The 15,955-nt window shown below is 41.7% G+C and overlaps 1 pseudogene; it reads right to left on the minus strand.

Moving 5' to 3' along the window:
• Nucleotides 1-10,070: 10,070 nt before the first annotated feature.
• On the minus strand, nucleotides 10,071-10,594 carry LOC123827438 (annotated as a pseudogene).
• Between the last annotated feature and the right edge of the window lie 5,361 nt (nucleotides 10,595-15,955).

Here is a 15,955-nt window from a genome sequence, read left to right on the forward strand (position 1 = left end):
TATGAGTACATATTGTTACCATACAGCCACGTGGGGTTCTGCTGTCCACTGCCCATAAACTCCATAAACTGGAGGCAGAGGTTTGGTGAAAAGGAAAGGAGTGAGTGTGAGTGTGTGTGTGTGTGTGTGTGTGTGTGAGGCTATATACACCCTTGGAAGAATAATAGACTTCTGCCTCAAAACTCATTCCCTTTAAAACACCCAAAAGTAAATAGAGCCCCCACCCCTCACCAGCTTAGTTCAAGGATACTCCTGGAATCACTTCTCCCATTTAAAAATACCATCCTTTGGGAAATACAGGTGGCTTACATGGCTCAGGGTAACAGCTCAGCTCCAGGCGTTTTTTGGAGTCCGGGTGCACTGCTGTCCTACTCCTGGCAGACTGCCCTTTCCTCTGACAACTGCCCACAAACCCAGCATTGCATCCGGTCCCTTTAGTCAATTGGCTCGCGTGTGCGTCCGTGAACCTGGCGGAGTAGGGCCGTGCAGCGCCAGTTGCCCGCGCTGCGCTGCTTCTCATGCAAGGAGAGGCGCGGGGCTTGTAACCTGGCCATACGGTTTCCAGGGCCCAGCTGCCCGGGAATGCTCTGGTACCCAAACCCCAACCAGGCTAGCCAAGGCGAGGAAAGAGAGCAAGTCTTCCATGCGTGCTCCATTTTTAAAGTCCGGGCCCAAATTCCCACCTGCGCAGGAAGCACATAGGAGGGTGTTTTTCCCTGTACAAACATTTCTCTATCTGGGTGCATGGGCACAATGTATGCCCCGGGCCGGGAAGCCTCCGCAGCCTCCGTGCAAACTTCCTTTTGCTGTGTCACACCACGCCTCTCGTTGCCAGGGCAATACGCACTAGCGCTAGTTTGTTTACTGTTGTTGCCTGGGCTGTAGGGGACCACCTGGCTGCTGCTTCAGTCTGCATTCTTGGGGTCTCCAATGGTCCCTGTCTTCTCCAGGGAATGTAACCTCTTGCGCTGTATCCTGGTTCCCCCTCTCTCCAGCAAGCTGGTCAGAACTCTCTGTTACAATACCACAGTCCTCAAAGCAGTAATAAATAACTGTTAAAAGAAGGTTTGATGTTTTAAAAATTATACATACCTGAATTATCTGATCCCCAAATTTGTCAGAATGTGAGGAACATATGGGACTGTATTAATGATAATAGGTTCCCAGACATGCACCAAACCAAACTGAATTGGAATCTATTCTGGAGAAAGGGTATAAGAGTGACTTTATCAAACATCCCAGGTGATTGTTACCATGGGGAAAGTTTGGAGAATCAAGTATCTTTAGTCAGTGCTTAGATATGAAAGATTACACAAGAGACTTAAGTTTAAATAAGCATTCCCTGAATGTTAACTAGTTTTACCACAATCTCGGCATTATAAGATTTTCCTGAATCATTTATTCTTTGAGAAATGTCCCCTGTTACTGACCTGAAACAGTGCTCTGTTGATTCACATGGATGCTGCCTGAGATTCAGAATAGTCTAGCAGAAGGAAAAAGTTTTCCTAAATCATAAAATGTGAGCAGTAATCATTGTTATACCTATGGGCTTCAAAAAAAGATTTTATTACAGTAGTTTCAGGCATTTACTGAGTGACTAGCAGTTTGTCTTCTGCCTATTTCTTTACATGCAGGTGATTGCAAAAAGGAATAAAAATTCTGTGACATATTTGAATTTTGTCACACACAGGCTTAGTCTATGAATATAAGTATAAAAGAATATAATTCAGACCTTGGCCAGTATGGTTCAGTTGATTGGAGTGGTATCCTGTAAACTGAAAGGTTGCTGGTTTGATTCCAATCAGGGCACATACTTAGGTTGCGGGTTCGGTTCCTGGTCAGGGCACGTGCAAACTGATCCATGTTTCTCTTCATCTCTTTCTCCCTCCTTCCTTTCACCTCTCTCTAAAATCAGTAAGCATGTCTTCAAGTAAGGGTTTTTCTTTTCTAAAAAAAGGATATATTTAGTCCATTAATCCATTTTTTAAAAACAGTACTTGGCCCTGGCTGGTGTGGCTCAGTGGATTGAGTGCCGGCCTGTGAACCAAAGGGTCACCGGTTCAGTTCCCAAGGCACATGCCTAGGTTGCAAGCCAGGTGCCCAGTAGGGGGCACTCCAGAGGCAACCACACATTGCTGTTTCTCTCCCTCTCTCCTTCCCTTCCCCTCTCTAAAAATAAATATATAAAATCTTTCTTAAAAAACAGCATTTGTATTGGGATTCAAAATTCCTTTTTCTTTAATCCATTAAGATATATTTTGATTTTCAACCATCATCTAAATAGCTCATAAATTGTCCCAACTCTCAAATAGTACATCTAGCATTTCCAAATGACTTGAAATGGCACTAAGAGTTTTGGACACATTTTATAAAAGTCAAATTGCCTTCAATCACATATTATACTTATGGACTTTTTTTTGAAATTGCACTTTAAAGTCTATAAAGACTTTTTGACACTTGTTTAAAAGATAATTTAGGACAGTATTTCCTCAAGTATGGTGCTGCAGGCTGGGTTCTTCAGAGACAGGTGCTTAAGTAAAGATGGAGGTACAAGTTGTTCATTTGTAATCAACATTTGAGAAAGGTGGCAGGGAGAAGCGAGGTTGAATAGAGAGAAAACCAAAATATAAAGCTGGGCTGACAAAGCCTGGGCCACTGTTGTGGGGAAACTCTGGAGCAAATATTGTTGATCAGAGTTGACATGTATCAAGTTGAAATGGCTAGATCTTATCACCCCTCCTTCTCCTGGAATCCAGGTTCAGGCTGCCCTGTGAGGATGTGACCTCTGGTGAGCTGGCATCTGCAGAGCTGACCTAGAAGGAGCTGACAGTTGGAGGCTGGGCACCAAGTCTTTCCTGGAAAGAGGATCTGCACAGCACAGCTCTGAGTCCATGAGATGGTTTTCATAGAGAAACAGGTGAATGGTATACATTGTACTGCATAGAGGTAAACATTTAGTACATCATATCCAAGATTTCATGGACTTGCTTAGAGAGGAGGCCAAACTAGTAAATATTTTCTAGTGAATAATTTTTAAAGAAAAATATTAAGTGCAAAGAAACTTACAGGCAATAATATATGGCAAAAATCATGAAGTTAGTCTTCAAACCAGAAACTTTAGCAACATGCTTGTAAGTTAAAAGTTGGACTGATTGTATTAATGCCTACTAAAATATAAGTGCTTACTGAATACCTTTTTTTATTTATTGATACTAGAGACAGGAAGGGGAAGATATTAGATATTTATTTATTGATATTAGAGAAATATTGATTTGTTGTTCCACTCATTTATGCATTCATTAGTTAATTCTTGCATGTGCCCTGACTGGGGATCAAACCCACAACCTTGGTGTATCAGGGATGACTGTCTAATTAACTGAGCTACTCAGCCACGGCTTGAATGCTTTTAAAAAGACCCCAAATAAATGTTGGCCTCATTTCACATAAAAACTCATCATCAAATACAAAACTCTTCAGGAAATGACTAATTCAAAAGTAAAATATATTTCTTGGCATTTGAATCATGTGACTGTTACCTAGTCAAAAATTAAAAATTAAATAGAATGATCTGACAAGACACCATTTCAAATGTATGTCTTTCCTGTAACAGCACCTACTGGTATTACTTTGATTAAATTACTGCCAGGTAAGTATGAGAGTTCACTCATACTATGCTCTTCTATGATAACCACAAATAAATAACCCCCTGGTGTTTATAGAGTTGCTCAAGTAAAAACTAACACAATGTACCTCTGCAGTTGCTGTGTTTCTTTTGTGTATCTCTTGGGCTTCCCAAAGGGAATTTTGTGCATGCCGCATTGCCTGTATTTTACCCCAAATTTAGTGACAAACTTATTTGAGCCCTCCACTCATTAGATTATACCTTGCATTGCAATTCATTGTCCATAAAAACATGGGTTACATCATAACAAGAGTTAGCTAGCTATACCGTATCCTCAAAATGTATTTTTATATGAGAACATTAAACTAATTCCTAGAAACTTTGTACACAGAATCATGGACTATTGATCCATATATTCAGTAGAAGGAGAAACATGCACTTTGATTTTACAACAAATTGAATTGAAGCATAAAGCATTATCAATTTAAATATTATCAACTGGAGATTTTAAAATTGTAGTTTATTAAAATAACTCGCTCATAAACATGACAGAAGCAAGCAAAGAAAGATGGGCTTACTCCTTTTGGAAAAGAATTCCTAAATTATAGCCATATAATGTGTTTAACTAAATGTACCTATATGTGTATTTCTTTCTAGAGCTTTAAAACATAGCTGTTCTATTACCATTCTTATATCCTGAGAACTTTGCTCTAACAATTATCTCATACTTAAAACATCATCAGCTGTTCTGTTCTGGTAGTCTGTTTCCCCTTTGTCTAAATGTGGGACAAAATGCCATGGTCAGTAAGAATACTTGCAAAGTGTTGGTGTGACTGAGGAACTAAATTTTAATTTTAATTAATTTAAATTTAAATAGCAAATGTTGGTTAGCGGTTACTATATTGAACAGCACTGGCCTAGATCCATGATTCCACAGATATCCAATTTTATCATTCCCATATTTATTAGCTAGGATTCTCCTATAAAAAAGGACTTACAGAATGACTTTAAACTAAATTTACAGTTTGAAGTGTCATTGGAACACCTAGGTAATATGGTTTGCAAAGCAGTATAATGGTTGGTTTACAATTAAAACTTTTCAGGTGTTTGCTCCTCAACCCACCTTCTAATCTCTTGTAGGTGAGAACCTGGGACATGTTTTCTTCAAGTTCACAACCAGCTTAATGGGAAGGTGGTTTCCCATTAGACTGTCTACATTGGGACTTTGTTTCTGTCATTCTCCTCACCAGGCCTTGAAAATGAACATTTAAGGTTTGGCTAGATCCAGGGCAAAAGCAGCTTCATTACTTCATTCATTTTTCTGGGTTCCTTAGACTTTGGCCTGATAATTCTTACTAGCTGTCTTACGAATTTGCAGAAGATTTTTGGAAAACTGTAACTATGCTTTTATAGTTATTCTTAGTGGGAAGCTTTGTCCAATTATATGGTCCACCCTATGACCAGAACTAGAAATGGAAGCCCATCCCATATTCTTTAAACTTCACAACATCGCTAAGAAAGAGTTACTATGGTCATATTCCTCTTCTCAAGATAAAAAAAGCAGATGAGAAGCATAGAAGAATCTTGCAAACAATCATACAGTTAGTGTACATTGAAGCCAGATTTTAAATCCATTTCTATTTTACTAAAAGACTTTTCCCTTAACCGCTCAATTATATGCCTTAATTAGATTGAAGACTTTCAGTGACTCTTATGAAAATTAACTTAAACTTTTAATTTTGCTTTTTAAAATCATTAGTAACAATTAACCCAGATGCTAAATAAAACAGTATTTAAATATTAGACAAATGTCATATGATATCAATTATATGTGAATCTAATGAAAATAAACTGATGAACAAAAAACCCCCAAATCATACATACATGGAACAGACTGACAGCTGTCATAAACTGACAGCTGTCACAGGGAAGCAGGGAGGAGTGACTGGATGAAAAAAGGTGCAGGGATTAGCCAAAGGGCCTATATGCATGACCCATAGACACAGACAACAGGGTGGTGATGGCCAGAGGGAAGGTGGGGGCAAGGGCTGGGTGGAGGTGGGCAAAGGGAGGAAAATGGAGACATCTGTAATAATATAAAAAAATAAAGTTAAAATAAGTAAATAAATAAATAATATAATGCAATTTTATTTTTCATGACTACTACCAAAAATGTTCTAGAGTTAAAATATGCAATTGAAGTAAATGATAAGATTTTAGGATAAAATAAAGGAGATCACAAATAAAAGTATTACCTGTAGTTGACCCCATTGGTGAACTGCCTGTAGCCCCTTTACCAGTCCAGGTCATCCATCCTCCAGCTGAGTGTTAGCTGCTAAGAACTCACAGCAGTACATTCGTACTGAAACTAGCCCTAAACCAACAGGAGGTACCACATCTGGCAATGCCTGAAAAGTTAAGTGCTCTGTGTCTGCCCCCACACTTGTCAGTGATCACAAGACAATGTGAGGGTATCAATGACCAGTCCTGTTGCCTCGAGGTGGGACAAGTCTGTAATGACATTCACATTGAGGACAGACTTCAGCTGCATCCACATCAGTGCCTACTTCTCTCCTTCTGCCCTCCCTCCCTTGTGAGTTTCACCCCAACAGCTTTTCCTCAATAAGTCACTTTCACCAGCATCTCTCTCATTACTATCCACTTCCTCCCTCTGTACCATTTTCTCTTCCACAAAAGCTCTAATTGAATAGAAATAACTACTATGACTTTTCGAGCCACGTTGAATATGGTCAGACAAGCATTTTGTTTTGAGAAGCTCTCGCTAAAATAATGTCTTCCAGGAGAGTGTAAAGGTGGGGATAAATGGTGATGGAAGGAGACTTGGAACAGTGAACACACAATATAATATGCAGATGACGTATCATAGAATTATATACCTGAAGCCTGTGTAATTTTATTAATCAATGTCACCCCAATAAATTCAATAAAATGGTACTAATTAAAAGATGAAATAAATAAAAAATAAAAGGTCATCTTCAAATTATAGCCTTCATTTTGAGAAAATTGAAAATTCAATTCCACATCCTTTTTTCTATGCTTTTCTCCTGTCTGAGGATCTGAATCGTATGTAGATGCTATTTTCTGGGGGTTGTACTCTGTTTTACGTGCATCATGGTGTGGCCCAACACAAGATAGTCACTGACATGAGTGTTCTCTTCTCTGTTTCCAACAAACATAACTACATAAAAATACTATGTATTTTACAATTTATATATATTTAGCATTGGCTACTACTCACAATGAGCACAATTTATATACTTATCTTTAGAAGGCAGAATTAGACAACTTATCCATGAATTATAACTGCTAAATTGTAAAAGACCTCACTAGAGATTTTTTAAAAATAATACTCCTGTGGCCTATTAGATTCACTAAAATAGATAAGTAGTTTCTAAGTGTCTAATTTCAATGAAGAGCATTATATAAAGGAAAACATTGTCTCAACCTGTTTAATGATCTCTGAATTTAATTACATTATCAGCAGTTTATTAGAAAACATTGGCTTCTATCTTTGTAAAAGCAAAGCATTCCTACTTCAAATAGCAAGGCTAAAATCACAAGGTTAATAGATATCATGAACAAAAAAGGATGGGGAGGGGTCAGATTTGAGTATGTTTATTTATTTAACACATTATGTTATAGTGCTACTACATTAGATAATACAGTATAACACATCCCATTTTAGAAATTGGTTCAAGGTGGATTTAAATAATTAACAATTTAATGAAATAAAATCTAGAAACCCAATACCTTTAGCAAATGACGTAGGAACTCTCTCAGCTTGCACCTTTCTCTTCTTACCCCACTGCCAGCTTCTACTTCACACACATCCTTAGCTTATTTGAGTCTCTAAAGTTGTTCTGTCCACCGGGTTTCATCCTGCTTTTCCAGGAAGTGCTACTCCTTTATCTTAGACCTGTTTTTCCCTTTGCAACTCTGCTAGCTCTGTGCTTGCACTTGTGTGACTGCAGAAGCACACACACCTGGGCTGGCCAGTTTAACTTTGTTTTGGGGTTGTTGCTTTTTTTGACAGATTATATTAGTTTGTAATTTTTGAAGTAAGTAAAAATAGTATAAAGGTTCCTCATATATCCTTCACTCAGATTCCCCAATTATTAGCATTTCCATGTTGGTTTTACTTGTTTTATTATTCTCTCTGCATATAATTACTTTCTGAATTATTTGAGTCAGTTAAACCTAACTACCTCAGTTAAACCTAAGTAAATATACATCCATATGTATATTTTCTAAAACAAGGACCTTCTCATACATAACCATAGCATAATTATCAAAAACAATATAATCCACATTGAATGAATTCTATAATCTTATCTGCAAACTATTCAAAGTTCTCCAAATGCCCCAATAATATTGTTTATGGCAAAAGAGAGAGAGAGGGGAAGGCAGGAAAGCAGGAAGGAAGGGGGGGGAGGGAGGGAGGAAGGAAGGGAGGAAGGGAGGAAGGGAGATGAAAAGAAAAGAGTAAGAAAGTAAATTCTTTTCTGATTTAGGATCCAGTTCAAGGTCACACATTGCTTTCAGTTGCCGTAAGTCTTTTGTCCCCTTTAACATGTAGCAATGCTTCAGTCTTCTTATGGCTTTCATGAGATTGATTTTTCTGAAGAATTCAAATCAATTATTTTGTAGAATCACTCAATTTGAATTTGTCTGATGTTTCCCCATGATTAGATTCATAGTATGCATTTTGGGGGCTATACATAATTTGCACTTTGCTCTTGGTATTTAACAACATGTTTTGTAGATCCTTCCATCTCAGTACAAAGAGTTTCCTTTTTTTTTTTTTTGGTTATTCTTTCTTCAAATATTCTTTCTGTCCCTTTATCTCTCTTCTCTCCTTCTGGGACTTCTATTATGTGTATATTAGTGCACTTGATGTTGTTCCACAGACCTCTTCTGTTCATTTATTTTGTTTTAAAATTTTATTCATTTATTTTTAGAGAAGGGGGAAGGCAGGGAGAAAGAGGGAGAGAAATATTGACCAGGTTGCCTTTTGCATGTCCACAACCTAGGACCTGGCCTGCAACCCAGGCATGTGCCCTTGTTACAGAACAAGAGGGGGCCAAGGGCAAAACATATACTATTACCAAAAGGAACCTCCCAGGTTCGTTATGTCCACTGCCTTACAGGAAAGATGTTTCTCAATGCCAGAGATTCGTGAAAAGGAAAGGAAACATTTATTTAATGCTATACAAACTTAAAGTAGTGACCTAATGTCTTCATCAAAATCCTAAAGTCCCTTAAGACACCCACAAACACACACAGTCCTTCCTTCCCCTCTTTGCCCAGTCTGGGGTACCATATCTCAGGAAAAGAAATAGAAGTCCATGGCTCAGACAGTCCCCAGTTCTTCCCAGTAATCTGTCTTGGCTGGTAGGCCTCCTTCGGTTCCCAGCACCATCAGCTGTGTCGCTGGGATCTCTGCTAAAGCCGGGTGGTGGTTCCCTCTTCTAAAGCTGCAGGGGTCCCCACTCTGGCAAAGCCATGTGGCTCTCCTTTCTATTGCCACAGCCACATGGTCCTCCCTCCACAATGGCCATGGGAGTCCCCACTCTGGCAAATCCACATGATTCTCCCTCCAATGGCTGCCCCATCTCAGTTTTAAATCCCTGCGCCAATCTTCCTCTGCAACCCCATTTCCGACTCCTCCCACAATTGACTACACTTGCCAGCACTCTCGGATCCTTCCAGCTTTACTGGACTGCCATAGTGAGTCTGGGCAGGTGCAGTCCCATGTCTTGGAGCCAGTCATCACCAAGCTCTGACGCAGGTGCTGTAACTAGGGGGAGTTGCCTCCCAGTTACATCTTGGGTGGAAGTCACTCCCTTTTCCCTGGATCCAAGCACTGGCCACAGCTATTTAACATATCTATGCAACCAGTTAAAGGTTATAGATATGGTAAATGACCACACCAGAGGTTAGCTGCAAAGCTGTTGCTATGCAAACCAGCTCTCAATGGCCCTGCTCCATGTGTCCCTTCCCCCAGCTCACACCTGTGGGGGAAGGGGTGAGGATATCCTAATATTTCCTAGACACCTTGAGTTTTGGACCCCATTCCAAATCCCTTATGGGGGCCCCCCTCTTGGCTTTACCCTGTAACACCCTGGCTGGGAATGGAACCAGCGACCTTTTGCTTTATAGGATGTCACCCAACCAATTGAACCATGATGGCCAGAGCTTTGTTCAGTTTTTATTCATTTTTTAAAAATTTCTACTCCTTAGATTTGATCATCTCAATTAAACTATCTTTAAGTTTGCCTGCTCAGATCTACTATTGAACCCCTCAGTGAAATTTTAATTTCAGTCATTATACTTCTCTTCCTTTCTTTCTTTTATAATGCAGATTAAGATTCTTAAGTAGCTGATTTCGGGATCCACTACAGTGGGAAGACTTTGCTGCCTTCAGATGTCAGTCTTTGCCTGACACTTCAGCAGGCTTTTTAAATGGGTCTTCCTGCTGAGCCTGTTTTTCTAATCCCTTATGATATACAAGCTGGTGTTGCAGATACCTTGCGTTCCTCTTCTGTTGATCCAGGTACTTTCCCATGAAGTGTAAGAGATCCTTATCACTGTTGTCAGAAGCCGCAGTCTGCAGGTCTTGCAGAAGCTTGGTTAACTTGATCTTCATCTCCAGAGCAGACTCTAGAGCCTTTAACTGCCAATTCCCCAGTTATCTATATCAGGCCTCTTAATCACCAGCAGGCAGATTTTACCCTCAAGTCTCCTTAGATATCTGAGGAACTGCTTCCCATGTTCCCTCTTCACCTCAGCTTGGTCTTCAAATAATTCAGCAAACAGAGGCGCTTCTGTGTCTTCAGTGTAATTATGGGCCATAGACAATTAAGCATCACTGATGTGCAGCTCATAAGATGCTACATGATTAATAGCAACCCAACACCCTTCAGAGATGAGGTTCTGAACCTGGGATGCCATCTCAGCTTTAGAGAAAACCAGGCATAAACAGTGCTCCAGTTATTGTACCTTTCATCTCCAGAATTCCTCTGTGGCTTCTCTGATCATTTCTTTTTTGATATTTTCTACATGGTGAGACATTGTTCTCAAGGCTTCCATTTCTGTACATGGTTTCCTTTTGCAGTTTAAGCATATAAAAAATAGTTGATTTAAAGTTTTATCTGGCCCTGGCTGGTGTGGATCAGTGGATTGAGTGCTGTGCTGGTGTTACAGAAACACAACAAGGGAGGCCTGGGACGATATACTACTATTGAAAGAAGGCCCCGGGTCCGTTATGTCCACCGCCCGAGGAAAGATGTCTCTCAATGCCAGAGATTTGTGAAAAGGAAAGGAAATGTTTATTTAATGCTATACAGACTTCAAGTAGTGACCTAATGTCTTTATCAAAAATTAAAGTCCCTTAAAACACCCACAAACAGACACAGTCCGTCCTTCCTTCCCCCTTTGCCCAGTCCAGAGTACCGTATCTCAGGAAAGGAAATAGAAGTCCACGGCTCAGGCAGTCCCCTGGTTCTTCCCAGTTAGTACCCCATCTCGACTGGGAGACCTCCCTGGGTTCCCGGCACCCTCGGCTGAGTCGCCGGGATCTCTGATAAAACCAGGTGGTGGTTCCCCCTTCTAAAGCTGTGGGGGTCCCCACTCTGGCACAGGCACGTGGTCCTCTCTCCCAGGGCCACGGGAGTCCCCACTCTGCCAGGCCACGTGGTTCTCTCTCTCAGGGCTGCGGGAGTCTCCATTCTGTCAAGGCCACATGGTTCTCCCTCTCTGGGATGCGGGAGTCTCCACTCTGCTAAAGACGCGTGGTTCTCCTCCTCAGGGCTGCAGGAAGGGAGAGTCCCCACTCTGCCAAAGCCACATGGTTCCCCCTTCTAAAGCTGTGGGGGTCCCCACTCTGCTAAAGACGCGTGGTTCTCCCTCAATGGCTGCCGTGTCTGGGTTTAAATCCCCGGCACCAATCTTCTTCTGCAGCCCCATTTCTGACTCCTCCTACCCTTGGGCACACTTGCCCTCAATCTGCTGTTTTCTCCAGCTTTTCTGGTCGCCATCGTGGGTCTGGGCAGGTGTCACCCTATGTCCTGGAGCCAATCTTCTCCCAGCTCCCACGCAGGCGCTGTAACTCAGGGGACCTGCCCCCCAGTCACATCTTGTGGGGGAGATCCCTTTCCATGCCCCTGGCCCTAAGCATGGCCATAGCTATTTAGCATATCTAAGTGACCAGCCAAAGGCTATAGGTATGCTAAATGACCATGCCATGGATTAGCTGCAAAGCTGCCCTGCATGTTCTTGCTCTGTGTGCCCCTTCCCCCAACTCACACCTGTGGGAGAAGGGGTGAAGACACCTTAAAATCTCCTAGACACCTTGAGTTCTGGACCCCATTTCAAATGCCTATTTGGGGTCCCCCCTCTTGGCTGCACCCTGAAACAGGATCTCTGCTAAAACCAGGTGGTGGTTCCCCCTTCTAAAGCTGTGGGGGTCCCCACTCTGGCACAGGCACGTGGTCCTCTCTCCCAGGGCCACGGGAGTCCCCACTCTGCCAGGCCACGTGGTTCTCTCTCTCAGGGCTGCGGGAGTCTCCACTCTGTCAAGATGCGTGGTTCTCTCTCTCTCAGGGCTGCAGGAAGGGAGAGTCCCCACTCTGTCCAGGCCGCGTGGTTCTCCCTCTCTGGGATGCGGGAGTCTCCACTCTGCTAAAGACTCATTGCTCTCTCTCCAATGGCCGTGATCCTCTCTGCACCTCCACAGCCACATGGTTCTCTCCTCTCAGGGCTGCGCACGGTTCTCCCCCTCAGGGCTGCACATGGTTCTCCTCTCTCCTAAAGCAGCATGGTTCTCCCTCTCAATGGCCGCCAAGTCTGGGTTTTAAATCCCCGTGGCCAATCTTCCTCTGCAGCCTCATTTCTGACTCCTCCCACACTCGACTTCACATGCCAGAACTTATATCCTTCCAGCTTTACTGGGCTGCCATCATGAGTCTGGGCAGGTGTGGCCCCATGTCATGGAGCCAATCATCTCCAAGCTCCCACACAGATGCTGTAACTCAGGGGACCTGCCCCCCCAGTTATGTCTTGGTGGGGAAGTTACTTCCATTCCCCTGGCTCAGGGCATGGCAACAGCTATTTAACATATCTAAGTGACCAGCCAAAGGCTATAGATATGTTAAATGACCACACCAGAGCTTAGCTGCAAGGCTGTTGCTGTGCAAAACAGCTCTCAATGGCCCTGCTCCATTTGTCCCTTCCCCCAACCCACACCCTGGGGGGTGGGGGGTGGAGACATCTTAAAATCTCCTGGACACCTTAAGTTCTGGACCCCATTTCAAATGCCCATTTGGGGTCCCCCCTCTTGGCTGTACCCTGTAACACTGGTCTTTGAACCAAAAGGTTGCCGGTGATTCAGGGCACATGCCTGGCTTGTGAGCCAGGTCCCAGGTTGGGGGCATGCAAAAGGCAACCTGATAGATATTTCTCTCCCCATCTTTCTCTCTCCCTTCCCCTTTCTCTAAAAATAAATAAATAAAAGCTTTTTAAAAAAATAAAGTTTGCCCTGGCTGGAGTAGCTCAGTGGATTGAGCATGGGCTGCGAACCAAAAGGTTGCTGGTTCAATTCCCAATCAAGGCACATGCCTGAGTTGTGGGCCAGATTCCCATTGGGGGCCATGTGAGAGTCAACCACACATTGATATTTCTCTCCCTCTCTTTCTCCCTCCCTTCCCCTCTCTCTAAAAAGAGATAAATAAAATCTTTTTAAAAAGATTTTATTTATTTATTTTTTAGAGATAGAAGGGAGGGAGATAGAGAGAGAGAGAGAAACATCAATGTGCGGTTGCTGGGGGTCATGGCCTGCAACCCAGGCATGTACCCTGACTGGGAATCGAACCTGCGACACTTTGGTTCGCAGCCCACGCTCAATCCACTGAGCTACACCAGCCAGGGTAAATAAAATCTTTTGAAAAAATAAAGTTGTATCTGTTCAGTGTCTGGGCTTCATTAGGGACAGTTTCTGTCCATTTTCCCCCTATGTATGGGGCAATACTTCCTTATTTCCTTCAAGCCATATAATAATTTTTGTTGGAAAACTGGACATTATTTGAATATTATAATGGAACTCTGGAAATCAGATTGTCCACCTTTCCATGGTTTGTTCTTGCTGCTTGTCCTGGTGTTGATTGTTTAATGTTTAATGACTTTTATGAACTATTATTCTTTATTGTGGCAAAATATGCATAACAAAGTTTACTATTTTATCCATTTTGAGTGTACAGTTCAGTGGCATTAAGTGAATTCATACTCCTGTGCAGCCATCACCACCATCCACCTTCAGCACTTTTTCATCTTTCCAAACCAAAATTCTGTACTTATTAAACATTAGCTCCTCATTCTGGCCTCTCCCTCTCCCAGTCCCTTGAAATCATCATTCTACTCTGTTCTCAATGAATTTGACTCCCCTAGATAACTCATAAATTGAACAAATTTTGTAAAGTTTGTACTCTGCTAAGCTAATAAAAATCTCTGTTAGCTTAGTGATGAGCTAATGATTTCACAGATTTCCGTAAACTCCTGGAAGCAGAGAAAGGAAAGAAGGGAGGGGAGCGGAGGGGAGGGGAAGGGACAAGAGACTAGGAGGGAGGGGTAAAGAAAGATCTTCCAGTCTTTGCAGTTGGACTGTACATATATGTGTTTTGTCCTGCCTTCAGTGCCCAGGAAGGCAATTTACAACTCCATCTTAGCTTTCCCTTCCTGCTTGTGCAGAGCATGACGGTCAGTCAGCAGTGAGAGCTTAGGGCCTTCTTACCCCTTTTTTGTACATACACCCAAATCTGGGCATGCGTATGTCTTTCTAGATTGCCAGGAATTTGTAGAAGCTTTTCAAAGCCTTTATTCCTCCAAACATCTCATCTCCAGGCTTTTCTCTCAAACTTTTCATGTTGTCTCTTGTTTGCCTCAACTGTTTTCCTTTGCCCCAAGCTAGTGCCTAATAATATGCCTTCAAATGTTTTCAAACAATGTCCGTAACACCTCCCCCCCCCCCCGCCGCCCCGCCCCGCCATCACCAGGGAGCCTCCAGACAGATCGAAGCAAACAACCACAATTCTTCAAGAATAAGGTCTCTACTGCTTCCTCCAATAGGACTTCCTCCAGTACCAGGGATGTGGACTATTGAGTAGGGGGGCAGTAATGGGGTAAACTGAAATGTCACCAGCTCTTTTACTGAGACTCAGCTGTTTTTTCTTAATTAAGTTTTCCTTTGATCATTGAAAGTTTTTTACTGGATTCCAGAGTTCTGAATAAGTTGGCCCTGACAGCTTTTGCCAGCTTCTTTGTTGCTTTTGTGAAAGTACAGACTTACAACGTTCCCGACTTCTGCCACTTTTGTTGATCTCACTCCTTCTCACTATTAAAAAAAAAAAAAGTACATCATAGAATTCCAGTTAATGGATGTACACAGTTTATTTAGCAAGGCCTTCACTGATGAACATTTGTTTCCAATTTTTGCTAATGCAAACAATTCTCCAATGAGTAACATTGCACCTTGTTTTGCATGTATACAATTAAATCTATAGGAAAAACTCCAGAAGTGGTAATGCTCCAAGAGTATAGGCATTTTTGTAATTTTTATAGCTAGTGCCAAAGTGTATGCCACTTTACACTCCCACTGAAAGTTCCTATATCCCCAATAGTCTTCTCAGTAGAATATGTTATCAAATTTCTGTGCTTCTGTAATCTACTGGTAAAAAATGGGATTTAAGAGGGTTTTTAAAATTTAAATAATTTTTATTTTTCAATTACAGTTGGAATACAATATTATATTAGTCTCAGGTGTACAACCCAATGATTACACATTACATAACTTAGTAAGTGATCATCCTGATAAATCTTGTACCCATTTGACACCATACATAGTTATTAGAATATTATTTACTATTCCCTTTAGCTGTACTTAATATTGCCATGATTATTCTGTAATAACCAACTTACATTTCTTTTTTATTGATTTTTGACAGAGAAAGGAAGGGAGGGAAGAGAGATAGATACACACATCGATTTATTGTTCCCCTTATTTATAAATACAGTGGATGATTCTTGTATATGCCCTGACCAGAGATCAAACCCTAAACCTTGGCATATTGGGAAGATGTTCTAACCAATTGAACTACCTAGACAGGGCCCAATTTGTACTTCTGGGGGTTTTTTTCCCAGGTTTTTTTTTTGTGGGGGGTTGTACGTTTTATTGATTATGCTATCACAGTTGTCCCAATTTTTTTAAATTGTCCCCTTTATCCTCCCTCTTCCCAGCAGCCCCTCACCCTCCAGCATTGCCCC

The sequence above is a fragment of the Phyllostomus hastatus genome, unplaced genomic scaffold, assembly GCF_019186645.2.
Source record: "Phyllostomus hastatus isolate PE091 unplaced genomic scaffold, TTU_PhHast_1.1 phas_contig_86, whole genome shotgun sequence".
Classification (NCBI taxonomy): domain Eukaryota; kingdom Metazoa; phylum Chordata; class Mammalia; order Chiroptera; family Phyllostomidae; genus Phyllostomus; species Phyllostomus hastatus.